Below are 12,734 nucleotides of genomic sequence, written 5' to 3' on the forward strand. Positions count from 1 at the left end.
GTAGGTAAATAATATTTTGTACAATATTTTGTATTTTCCATATTTTATGTATTATATAATACAATCCTATGTCAGAATGTTGTCTGCTTTGTAGTTTACTGACACTAGTATTTGTATATAAATATTTGCATATGTAGTGTAAAGTGTGGCATACAACAATATTGACCTTAAATTATATGAAGCCTGTGGGGCTGAACATTTACTTTAGAGCTGTTTAGATCTACAAGGATGGAGACTCTGCCGCCTCCCTGGGCACTCTGTTCAAGTGCTCAGTAACCCTCACAGCAAAGAAGTATTGCCCAATGTTCATACGGAACCTCTTGTGTTTCAGTTTGTACCCGCTGCTTCTGGTCCTGTCACTGGGCACCAGTGAAAAGAGCCTGCCTGTTTTCTTTCACCCTCCCTTCAGGTAGAGCTTCACACCCTCTTTTCAGGTATACACGTTGATGAGGTCCCCCCTGAGCCTTCTCTTCTCCAGGCTGAACAGTCCCAGCTTGGTCGGTTTTTCCTCATAGGAGAGATGCTCCAGTCTCATAATCATCTTCATGGCCCTTCACTGGACTCTCTCCAGTAGCTCCATCTCTCTCTTGTACTGAGGAGCCCCAAACTGGGCACAGTACTCCAGTAGTGGTGCATTAACAGTGATGAGGAGGGGAAGGATCACCTCCCTCGATCTACTGGCAACACTCATGTTAATGCATCCTTGAACACCACTGGCCTTCTTTGACACAAGGACACAGTGCTGGCCTATGTTCAACTTGCTGTCTGCCAGGCCCCCTGAGTCCTTTTCTGCAAAGCTGCTTCCTGGATGGACAGCCCTGGGCATGTACTGGTGGCCACTAGTTAGCAGCCTCCAACTAGGCTCTGTGCCGTGGATCATGACTCTCTGAGCTCTGCTGTGCAGCCAGTTTTCAGTCCACCTCACTGCTCACCAAGCCCATACTTCAACAGCTCCTCTGTGAGGACCTTATGGGAGACAGTGTCAAAAAGCCTTAATGAAGTCAAGGTAGACCATATCCACTTCTTTCCCCTCGCCTACCAAGACAGTCATGGTACAAAGTTACTGGGTTTGTCAAGCATGACTTCCCCTTGGTGAATCCATGCTGACTACTCCCGATCCCTCTTTTGTCCTTCATGTGCCGGGAAACAGTTTCCTGCATTAGTTGTTTGAGCACCTTCTCAGGGATTCAGAAGCACCTCTCCCAATTACCATGATTATTCAGAGATTATCAAAATTTGCTGCACAATGACATCAGCAACTCCTGAGTTGTTTTAGGGTCATCCTTAAATATATGATAAAGTTATTTCCTTAAGTTAAAGAGATTAAGTTTATTTTTCCTTAAAAAATGCAGGAATACTGTATTTCTATTTTTCCACTAGAATTAGGTTGAAGCCATTAAAAACAGTCTTGTGTTTTATACCATTACAGACGTAAGTATGTGGTTGCACATTTGCACAGCTTGAGTTGAATGGTCAACTCCCTGTCACCGTAACAGGACAGCAGTGCCATCCCCTCCTGGTCCAGCTCATGTTCCTCTGAGTCAGAAGCTGCATCTGCTTACTGAAGCAGTGAAGTAATAACCCCAGAAACACAAATATTTTGAAATGGCATAGTGGAGTTCAGTTGGCTTACCTTCTGCTTGGAAGGACATCAGAATTGGGCCAAGGTAAATGGTGGGTACAACAGTCAAGAGGTGAGACTGAGTTGTGGAGGGGAAAAGAAAGAAAGAGCCTTTATGTTTGATGGCAGAAAACTGTTAATTCGGTTCAGTAGTATGAGTGACAGGATCAAAACAGTTAAATTTAGGAAAGAAGAAGAATATGTATGATTCAGAGAAGAAAAACAAATTTTAAAATCAGTAAGTGAATTACCTTGACAGTTCATTGAATATCTTTTAACTTATTTGTGTCTTAATAAAATATAAGACAAGTATGTGAGTATTTGAGCACAGTAATAGTTTCAGGTACATTTCGGTTAGTTTTGCTCGGAAGTCTGTATTTAATTTTATTTTGACAGTGTTTAAGCATTGCTGAGATATGTTATAAGCGTATAATTTACTATTTAATGAAGATTAAATAAGTTTTTTTTGTTTAATATTAAGCCAGTTTTCAGGGTTACTGCTTTAAAAGCCGCTTGTTGTTCACTGTCTACACAGTGCATCATAAATTATTGGCACATTCTGGATATGCAAATCTTCATGGCTGTGCTTGAATTTGCATCAGAACTTGAAGTAGCAGCTCTCGCAAGTATTCTGGTTTTGTAATGAGATACTGGTTCACTTTGTTGTCATTCAGTTTTACAGAGCATTGCTTTGTTCATTCAGCGGTTTAGTCTCTTGCCTGCCAAGAAGATCCTGATGAGTTCCAGTTTTCCTTTTGAAGAACAGAAGCACTTGAACACTGCAAAACAAACATGCTTTCGAAATGATTACCACTGACTGCTGTCAGGGAGTTTGTCTTCCTTTGTCTGTTTCACTGCAAAATAGAGGGTGTTTATACAGAAGGTTTTTTTATGGTAGCTTTGTTAATACCAAAGATGCAGGTAATGTTTAATAAATGGCTTCTCCATTTTGCCACACCTGTGAACCTCTGTTTTGAAGAGAGGAGTGCTTAGATCTCTCAGAGCACTGTCACCTCGGACAGTATTTCAGGCAAATTCTGCAGCTCATGGAGCACATACATAGTACTAAAGATACTCAGTTCTAACAATACAAAATCATTGTATTGGTCATGAAGTCATGAAGATTTCATACTTTTTGTGTTGTAGTGTTGCTGGAGAGGATTTTGTACAAACATGAGATTACATAACAAGATAAATCTACTGTGAAACTTGAGACTTTGGCAATTGTAAGACAATGTAGCATTTGTGTTATTGCTTTACCACATAGTGAGGTTTTATATAAATGAGCAGTAAACACAGAACTTGGTGTTATTAAAGGTGATCAAGTCAGTGCCACCATTGGGCAAATATATGTAAAGGTCAGTGTAACATTAGTTTAAATGAACCTTATTTTACAGTCCTTTAGGTTATTTGCACAAGCACACTTACTTCCTTACTTGTGTTATGCAATAGTATTTGATTTATGAAGGATTTTAAGGTTTTGATTATATTAGGCACACTGGGATTCTTTGGTGTGTATACTGTCAAAAGGAGCTGGCACTAGACGATAAAATAGATCCAACTAAAATTACAGAAACAATGGTGTTGGGTTTTTTTTTCTATTTCTCCAAACTAAAAAACTGTAGTGAGGTCTATAACACCAGGTTATGGTGACTTTCTTGACCAGTGCTTCCAACTGTTGCTTTAGGAAGGAGTTCGTGAACCGCTTTAGTCTCACAGTAATCATGAACACAGGGAGCTCATTCTCCATCATATCACAAACAGAAATATGGCTCTGTGTCTGGAGGCAACACTGTATTTTGAAAACAACAAGATATTTGTGCATTCCCTTGAAGAAGAATGCAGTTGTGTATGAAATAATTATGACAATTATATTGCAGTTTGTTTTCAACGTTGAGTTTCTTGGTAATGCTGTTTCCCATATAATCTGTAGAAGCATATATTATTCCTTTAATTTCATCACCATGGGATGTCACATGCCACAAGAAAAATAAAAAAGGTAAACTTTAAGTAGTTTCTGTTGTGTTTTATTTCTCCAAATGGTATTTAAAAATAGCCATATACTTAGACACAGAATTGTGGTAGTTTTGCAGTTTCATAATTCTGAGATTATAGGTGCCTGCTATGTATTTGAAGTGATAGGTGATCTGATTTAATTGATAATGCTTTCTCTTTTGAAGCTATGCTTATATTCTTTTTTATGCATTATGTTTATTTCAGTCTGCTCATTTATTAACATTTCTGTCTAAGACAGAGGCCAACACTTTTATTTCTATAGCATATGTTCTTTCTTCATCCATTTCTGTCATGTAAGCTAAGTGTGTTTCTCTTACCTAATACCATTTTCTAACCCTTTCATTTTTTGTCTGTGTTCAGCTGTGGTATAATAACTATGTCCATGCTGACTTCTGATACTATTCTTCTGTTTTAACATATTTGGAGGTCTCTTTAGGTCCTCTATGTATCCTCCTTTACATTCTAGTTCTGCAGGTTGCTTTGGGACTTTATGCCCCTCTCCGTTTTCACTCTCAGTGTTCATCAAGTCATACTTGCTATCCATCTCTAAATGATCCTTATTGTTTACGTCATTGTTTTACAATGATGGATTGTTTTTGTCCATTATTGCTTTCTTCTACGTAAAAACATAACCTTTTTTTTTTTCATTTGGAGAAAGCAATCCTTTTCCTGGACCTTTTTTTTTGATGGTGATTCGTTACTGCAATCGCAAGTGCATTTGGTATTGCATTTGTCACACTCTACTGTTTTTTTCAGAGACTGATGTCTGGGAAGAGCTGTTCAAAAAAATTTTGCAGGTGTCCTTTCTCCAGTCACTTTCACATTTGTATTAGGTATTACTTTCCCTATTAGTCTGTGTTTATTCTTTCGCTATTATTTTTTCTGTAATTTTGTTTTTCTTATTCTTTCATATTCTGTCAGCCTTTGTTAAAAAACCTTGTCAGTATACAGTGTCTTCTAATTTTTCCTCTCATCTTTCTTTATGTTGTGTTTTGGTATATTTTATTTCTTTTGAGTTAAAAAAATTGCCATTTCGTATTATGGCGCTGTTTCTGGTGGTCTCCATTAGCATACATTCTGTTCAGTTCACATTCTAGAAGGTGTGAGTCTTCTCTGATGGTGTCTGTATATACACCTCTAATTCTGAGCCAGGGAGCAAAAATGAAGCAAAGATCTGTTCCATCTGTGATTTTTTTCCTTTCCTTTTTTCCCGTTTCATAAAAGGAGAAGATTTTCGATAACTATTTAATACAATTTTCATTCGGTATACTGACTTGAGACAACACATATTCTTAGGCTATTTTTTATTCCGTGTTTTCCTAAATCCTGTGTACTCTCAAGAGTCTTCTTTCAGTTCCTTTCATATTATTTGTTAAGATCTATTCTAATTGTGATTATTTTATCCTTCTATCAAGGTCCTTATTTCTACCTATGATTCCTCTTATTGATGAAGTCATCAAAGTCCCTTCTGGAATCAGGGGCTATCTTGTCTTCCACCTGTTATGTCCTGCAAAGTGTGTGCTTCTTTTTGACAACTGTTTTTTATTATGTGCTTTTTTGAGTAACTATCTCTAGGAAGACATTTTTCTTTTTCTTTTTTTTTTTTTTTCCTCTGGGAAAATAACCTCTCCACTAAGTCTGCTTCTGGATGTTGTCCACTCTAATAATATTCCTTCCATAAAGTTAATGCGATCAGGAAGTGATTGTAGGTTTTTCACACCTCTCTTGCAAACCTTTAATAATGTATTTATTGTGTGACACTGACTGAGATTTAATAACGTGTTTAAAACAAATTCTAATCGCTAGTTGTTTATCCACGTGCTTTTTCCAACAGGAACTGGAATTTTAGTTAAGGCTCTGTAGTAGGTTGTTGCAGGGCTGCTTCTTTTGGGGTTTTGTTTTTAGTTTTTTGGTTTTTTAAGCTGTGCTTCATACATAATAGTAATTTCAAGTGTTGAATGTTTTTAGTTTTGCTGCCTTCCTTGTGGTGATTATCACTGTTGGTTGCAGACACTATCTTACCATCTGTAAAATGTTTGTGCAAAAGTGTAAATTACAATGAAATGGTATTTTTACCCAAAATATATTTTGATTATTCTTTAAAAAAATCCCTAGAGTTCACACTGTAGCTATGCAGGTATTTTGGGTTAGTGTGTTGATTTTTTTTTTAAATCTTAGCTCTGACTCGTTAGAAAAATATCATCTGGCTGGCTCTTTCTTTTAAAATGTAGCTATGAGACTATTCATGGTCCTGGTCATATGTGAGAGACAGAGTGATTTAGTTTTTAGGCAGCCCCATTAAGCATTCCATTCCACCTCCTTCTTGAGTTGTCCCTTTAATCAGCTCTGGCAAACTGCTGTTTAAGGGAACTGAATCACAAAAATGTTGGCAGTTTTTCTTCCAGGGGCTTAATCAGGGTCATGTTCTTCCCAACTAGCTCATGTCAGAGGAACCAGACAAGAAATTTAATAAAGATCAGGCTCAAAGTTGGTTGCACAGATGCTTATTGAACAGGACCACTCCCAAGGATTTTAAAGGAGCTCTGAAAAGCTCCTCAGTCTGAACAACACACAACAGGAAAGTCATGGGTTTTTAAGAGTAGTTTCTAAATATTCAAATAAGTTGTTAACAGTGATTCTACAGACTCTTAACACAGTCTTCTATCATACATGATCTAGTTTATTACCCTGTGCAAGATAATGTAATTATACAAAAATTCTGTCACTAGCCTAGGAAAAATATATGTACATATAAAATACATACATATAAAAATTAAACCCATTACTAACAATATGTGGTTTATTGAGAACTGTAGTAAATCAGAACTGCTGAAAACTTTGTGGATGTGAGCAAAAAGCAAAAGTTTCCTACTGTTTCCTATTCTCTCCATCAAGTTTGGATTGCTGAAATATTTTGATACTTAATGCACAATATAGTATTATATTGCTCAGGTATTGTTTAAGTAGAAAAAAGAATCAAAATTGTAAAGATATACTCGAAATCTCTTTAATTAGAAATGTATTAAAAATTTGAATGTTCCACTGAAATGTTTTGAATTTGATTTCGTATAATTTAGTGAAAGCTATATTATAAAAGTGTTTTTTAAAGGTTTTTTTCTAACTGCCAATAGCCTTGAGTTTTAGCAGCAAAGGGCTTTATACTGAGGCTTTTATTGAATGGAAAAGACTCCCATAGATGTATTTCAGGGAGGAAGTTTTTTTAAAGTTTACTTTGTACATGTGTTTTACACAAATGTAATTTTGAGTGCTATGTCTAGTGGAAGTCAGATTTTTACTTAATTTTCATTGCTGGATATTAAGATACAGCTAGATATATTTTTTTCTTCCCACTATATTTGGTTGGTTGGTTATTTTGTAATGATTATTATAGAGTAGCTTAATTGGCAGCTGTGAGATGTGAGATGGCAGGCATGAGGGTCAGTGCTAAAACAAGCGCCACATTGTTCAGGTAGGTAAACACCATCAAGGGAGATGCCTACTCAGAATTCTCCTTAAACAGTGTGTAATTCATTTCATGGAGTTGTGAGAGTGAGCCTCTAAGCTGGGTTGGGGTGCTCCTGAATAGCTGCAGTTAGTCATCTAATATGGTTTCAAATCTTAAGAAATATTATGCTTAAGGTAAAATTAAGGAACTCTTTCTACTGAAGAGTCTTCTGAACAGTATATGTCAACATTTGTATTTGTACCTATTCTAAAATTTGTGGTGCCTGAAGATTCTGTGCTTCTTTTTTTCAGCTATCAGAGCAGAGCGGAAACTGCAATTACTGTTAGGTCATGGCAAACATCTAGTCTTTTGGCTTCATTTTAAGATATGCTTATACCTTGAACAAATGGTGAGAGTATACTAGTCCTGGTTTTTTTTAAAAAAAATTTTAATTTTCATGGTATCTTTTAAATCATGTGACAGGAAGAGGAAACAGAGAATTAGAAAATGTTTTAGAACAAATGAAGTATCTGTTTGAATCCAGAAGAAATAGTTTTGAATGTTAAGAATGCTCTGCTTAAAATTGGGAAATTTCAGAAAAAAAAAATTCTCACTAGTTTGTTGGAAACGTTGAAACAGAGGTGGTTTTGTTGTTTTGATACAGTGTGACAAAATCCCGATGAACTCAGAAATTGATTTGCCGTAACTTTTCTTATTTTTGATTGCTGAAATAGTTTTACTGGGAAATTTCCTGGAATTCTACTGAAAGTCAAAGGCTATTCCTTGGTTTACTTTTCTTGACTTGAAGCTTTGTTGAAAGCACATCCACATCTTTGATAAGTGTATTGGAATGTCCGCTAACAGTTGTCTTGTTTGTGTGGACTCCAGTATTACTTCTGAAATAGTTTGAAGATTTTTTATTTCTCACACTATATTTGATTAATTATTGCAGGATTTTTTAAAGGGCTTTTTTTCAAGGTACTTGTTACTTGTTACTAAAGATGAATTGAATCTTCCCATTTAGCCTGATACGTTACATTTTGAGAACCAGCTTGGCTCTTTACATGGGTTGCAAAATTACAAGGTTGAGGTCTGGGCTCTGTTCCATACCTCCTTCTGTCTAGTATATTGCTTTAGTCAGATCATCTCATTTCTTCTAATTAAGGTACTTCCTCTCTGGAGAATTATGTTTCATTGTAAAGGGTTTCACATTTTCTCTCTGTATAAAACAGTTGAAGTATGACTAAATTAATTTTTACGGTATTTAATAATTTTAATTTCCTTTGCATCTTAAGACAGTATTTTAGTTCCAAAACGAACAGGGCTTGAAAGTGAAGCTTGTCAGAAAGTGTGTGGTTTTGGTTCACAGTTCCTGGAATATGTGTGATGTTACCAATAAGAAAATACCGAAACTTGAAACTTAATATGCTATTGCTAATATTTGGTTTTACATACTTACACCAGTTCTGGACAGAAAATACCAGTTGGGGTAAGTGAGACTTTTTATATGGTTAAATAATAAGCTTTGAATAAGAATATGGTTGTGCAACTGAAGTCTTTGATAACAGAGCTATGAAGCCAGAGCCTATAGAGACTATTGTTGCCAGCAGTCAATGATAAATAGAAGGATTCACTGCACTGTATGCTGGAAAACTGAATATGGACTTCATTATTTGGGATAATTATCAATCAGCAATCCGTTTCTAATACTAATAGTACTACTAATATCAATCAGTCAGTATCTAATACTGGAGCTTGTTCTGTGCAGTCTTACAAAACCAAAACCAACCAACCAAAAACTATTTTATACTTGATCTATGAAAACAGTGACAAATCTTTAAATCAAATATGTGACGTAATAAAAGTTATTTCTACAGAGATTATAGAAAAAGTTGCATTTTGCCACATAATTTGTTTCACTGTTCTTTGCCAATGTACCCTGCATAGATTTGCCAACAATTTGCATTTCATAGCCTTTCATTGCATGGCTTTATTTGTTCATGGTTAGCTACAGAACAAAATTACATATATTTCATTATTTAGAATTAGTTTGGAGAAATTAACTCCTCTCCAGGAAATCAGAAGTTTCCTAACAGTTGTATGACTGTGAATGCTATTAAAAAACTGTCTCGTTTTGTGTTTGCATTCATTTAAAGTATAAAATAAGCAGCTAGTGCTACCGTTGTTATTTTGGTGTTCTCTTTAGGGGTGCAGTGTTTAGTGCATGGGCCTCTGGTTAGCTATGACAGGCTGCACAGATATTTAGGATTTCTGCTATTCCACATTTCCATACAGCCAGTATAGATGAGCACATATGCACAGAATCAATTTAAGGACAAAATATTCAGAGGCAGATCCAAAATCTAATAAAGCGTATAAAATACGTTCACCTCCTTTTGGTGAGATCCAAATTAAATAAGCAATATTAGAAAAAAAAAGAAATACCTTCACAATATTTCTTTTTCATATCTTCTGTTAGTTTGGCTGGTATGTTAAATAAAAAGCAATTTATAAAGCTCTCAAATCTATGTTATTACTTGGTTCTGGTCTGTTGAAGAATAATAAGCAGAAGTACATGAATTTGTTTCAGGGCAACTGAAGAAGTCTGTAAAGTGTTGGTTCATGCTTTGAAGAAGTTCTGAAACTTCAATTTAAATACACATTTTAGAGAAAAATAAGGAGAAGTTATTTCTTTCCTTTTTAAACAATTATTACAGTATTTTTGCAAGTTAATAACTATCCAGGTAAGAAAATATTTTCCTATTCTTTCTCCTATCAGTTTATTTTTGTTACAGTCAATTTCCCTCCAGTTTCCGCTGTCACTTCTGTTGATTTTAGCATGTGGTGAAATCTGAAACCCTTTCTTCATGCCATTATGTGAAATTAATTTTAAAATTTGTATTAAGATTTCTCTATTTTTCAAATGCAGCCCACGAGTTTGGTCAAACAATTATTTAAAGCTTGCAACCCGATTCACTGTGACACTGGGAAAACCTTAATGAATAGCAAGTCAGTGACCCTGAGAAACTTAATGTTAGCTGCATACTGCTTTCCACAGGAAATGTCCTCAGCAAACAGGTGTTCTTTCTGTCTTTATTATCATCATCATTAAGTTATTAACTTAAAAATAGGTGCTTGGTTTTGCAGAGGCAAAACAGATTGAATTTACTGAACAGTTCTGTTTAAAAGTCTGGGATGGAGCAAAAAACTGTTAAACGTACATGTCGTCTCTGTCAGTATGGCTGTACTGTAAACGAGAAATGAACTTTAACTTGGAAAAATCCATGTATCATGGATGTCAATAAATAGGAAGTTTCTCTGTGTGAAGCTCTCTAATTATTGTCTTACTATCCATTAAAAAGTAGTATACGTAAAAACCTTTTGACCGTATCTCTTACATCACAAAACTCCTATTCAGTGATACTTGTAGCTTAATTTTGTTTTGGGTTGTGGTAGCTTAGTCCTTCATGTTAACTGTGTGGAAGATACAGTAAAGTAAGAATTTGCATTTTCATTTTCTTAAAAGAAAATGTGTGAATTACATAGATCAAAGTTGGAACTCTGGATGCTTGGTGGAAAGGGGAAGGGGCAGCTGCTAGATACTAACTATTTGAGCAGGGTGTGTAGCCTCAGGCTTTAAGAGCTGCTTTATCCTGATTGTCTCCAAATAATGTGTCAGGAAATGTATACCAGAAGTTTTTAAAGATTGTATAATTTATTTACTTGCCTGGATTTATTTTTTTTCCCCTGAAAACTGTAGTTAGCCTCCTGAGCTCTTACCCTGCAGATCATTCCACATCAACTTGGCAGACTCTTTACACTGACAGAGCTGCATAAGCTGCACAGTTGCATTTATTGAATTATATTGTACCTTCCAAATGTTTCTGGGGTTTTTTGAGGAGTGAGTATTATTGAGTTAGGGTTTGTGGTTTTTTTAGTGTGGATAGAATTTCAGAACATTATCTCTGAAATAGTTTCTTTAATTAAGTTCCATTAGGAGTTGGACTGCACATTTTGCATTTGAATTATGCTTGAATTCTATTCTGCAGAATATTGAGCATGAGTTTAAACAGTTCCTATGCATAATACTCTTTGACAATTTTGCCAGTTTAATTTGGAAACAAAGATATGATTCCTAATTGACAGCATTTGTAAAAACCTTAAAGATGATGAAAGATAGTGCATCTGCTAGTGAAATCTTAGAAAAGCAATGCAGTAAGAAATGAACATAATCAGAATCAGATGATAAGGACTATACTAGTAGTAGGGTAGGTATATAGAAATATATTGTATATTAGCCCACCTTGAATCTCACTAGCTATTCATACTCTTATCTGCTTCTAGTTGTGGAAAAAGATACTGTCTCGTTAAAAAATTAGTTCTGGTTGTTTTAGAATTGGGCATGGCCACACTACTGAACTTCCCATGGCCACACCAATGGCAATATTTTCTACTGAACTTTCTATAAATAAAAAGATAAAAAGGAAACTCTGAACAATTATTTTAAATTTAGCTTTTATATTTTAGCTTTTCCTTGATACAGTACTAGTTTAGAAGATTAACTGATGTGTATTTAGTGATCCCTCAGCCCAACAGTTAATAAACTTTAAACTTTATAATTCTGTCTTGGATTTGACAGACTTCCAGATAAATACAAATCAACAGTTTCACTTTTAACAGAAGAAAAGAAGCTCCTCTTCTCTGACTTATACTTCTGAAAGTAAACCCAGGTTTTCTTACCTATTTCTGACCTTGTTCGGAATTTCGAACCATGAGTTAGGTAACGCTGATTATATCAATCTGTCTTTGGAAGAAGAATACGGATGTTCATTATCCATGTATATGGCAACTGTAGAGGGTTGACCTGAAGAGAGGGAGACTTGATGGTGGGGGTAGAAAAATTCAGTATCTGAAGGTATGGTTGCCCTCTATTGCCCTGACAAGCACTGTACACCAACCTTCTTTTTTTTTTTTTTTTTTACTTTTCTTGGTGTGCATGGAATTTCTCACTACTGAGACTTTAAGCAACACATTATCTCTGAAACTGTTTAAACCTCCTGTACACACCACACCCTCTTGCTGTGGCAAGGGCAAGCCCCAGCACAGTGAGCAGAAGGACAGGTGAACGAACCATCACGAGATGTCTGGACTCTGCTGGGCCCTGGTTTCCTCCCTTGGCCACCTTACAGAAGAGTACAGGTTGTGAGCAGTCCACCACTGTTCTTGAAATCTCAAGGGAGTATAACTCGGTTTTGACAAAGAAAAAGCCCAGCAAAAAATCGGTTCTTGCAGTAAGGTAACAGAAAGAAATGGGTGAGTCCTTTTAAAGTACACAGATTCATTCATATGATCAAGGCTTCCCCCCCCCCCAGCACATACACAGCATCAGCCCCATACATAAAATAATGTTAAATAGTTAAATTCTTTCTCCCATAGGCCAAATGAGAGTGAAAAAAATGTTCTTTATGTTAAATACTTCCTAGGTGCCCTTGTAGATGCACAGGGGCCATACAGGTATATTGGTTCACAGTTCTTGCTGTGTCTACATTGTGTACTGTGTAAGGAAGGGATAAGCTGTTTCTTAAACATTGTCATTTTCAGCAGTGAAACTGTCCTCATGTTCCCAACAGGAAACAAAACATTTCCATCCTA

At 35.8% G+C, this 12,734-nt stretch overlaps 1 protein-coding gene across 1 annotated transcript in view; it reads left to right on the forward strand.

Moving 5' to 3' along the window:
• Positions 1–12,734, forward strand: part of CHSY3 (chondroitin sulfate synthase 3) — a 157,780-nt gene that overhangs the window by 50,606 nt on the left and 94,440 nt on the right. The gene's annotated exons all lie outside the window — the stretch shown is intronic.

This window comes from Strix uralensis, chromosome Z (assembly GCF_047716275.1).
Source record: "Strix uralensis isolate ZFMK-TIS-50842 chromosome Z, bStrUra1, whole genome shotgun sequence".
Classification (NCBI taxonomy): domain Eukaryota; kingdom Metazoa; phylum Chordata; class Aves; order Strigiformes; family Strigidae; genus Strix; species Strix uralensis.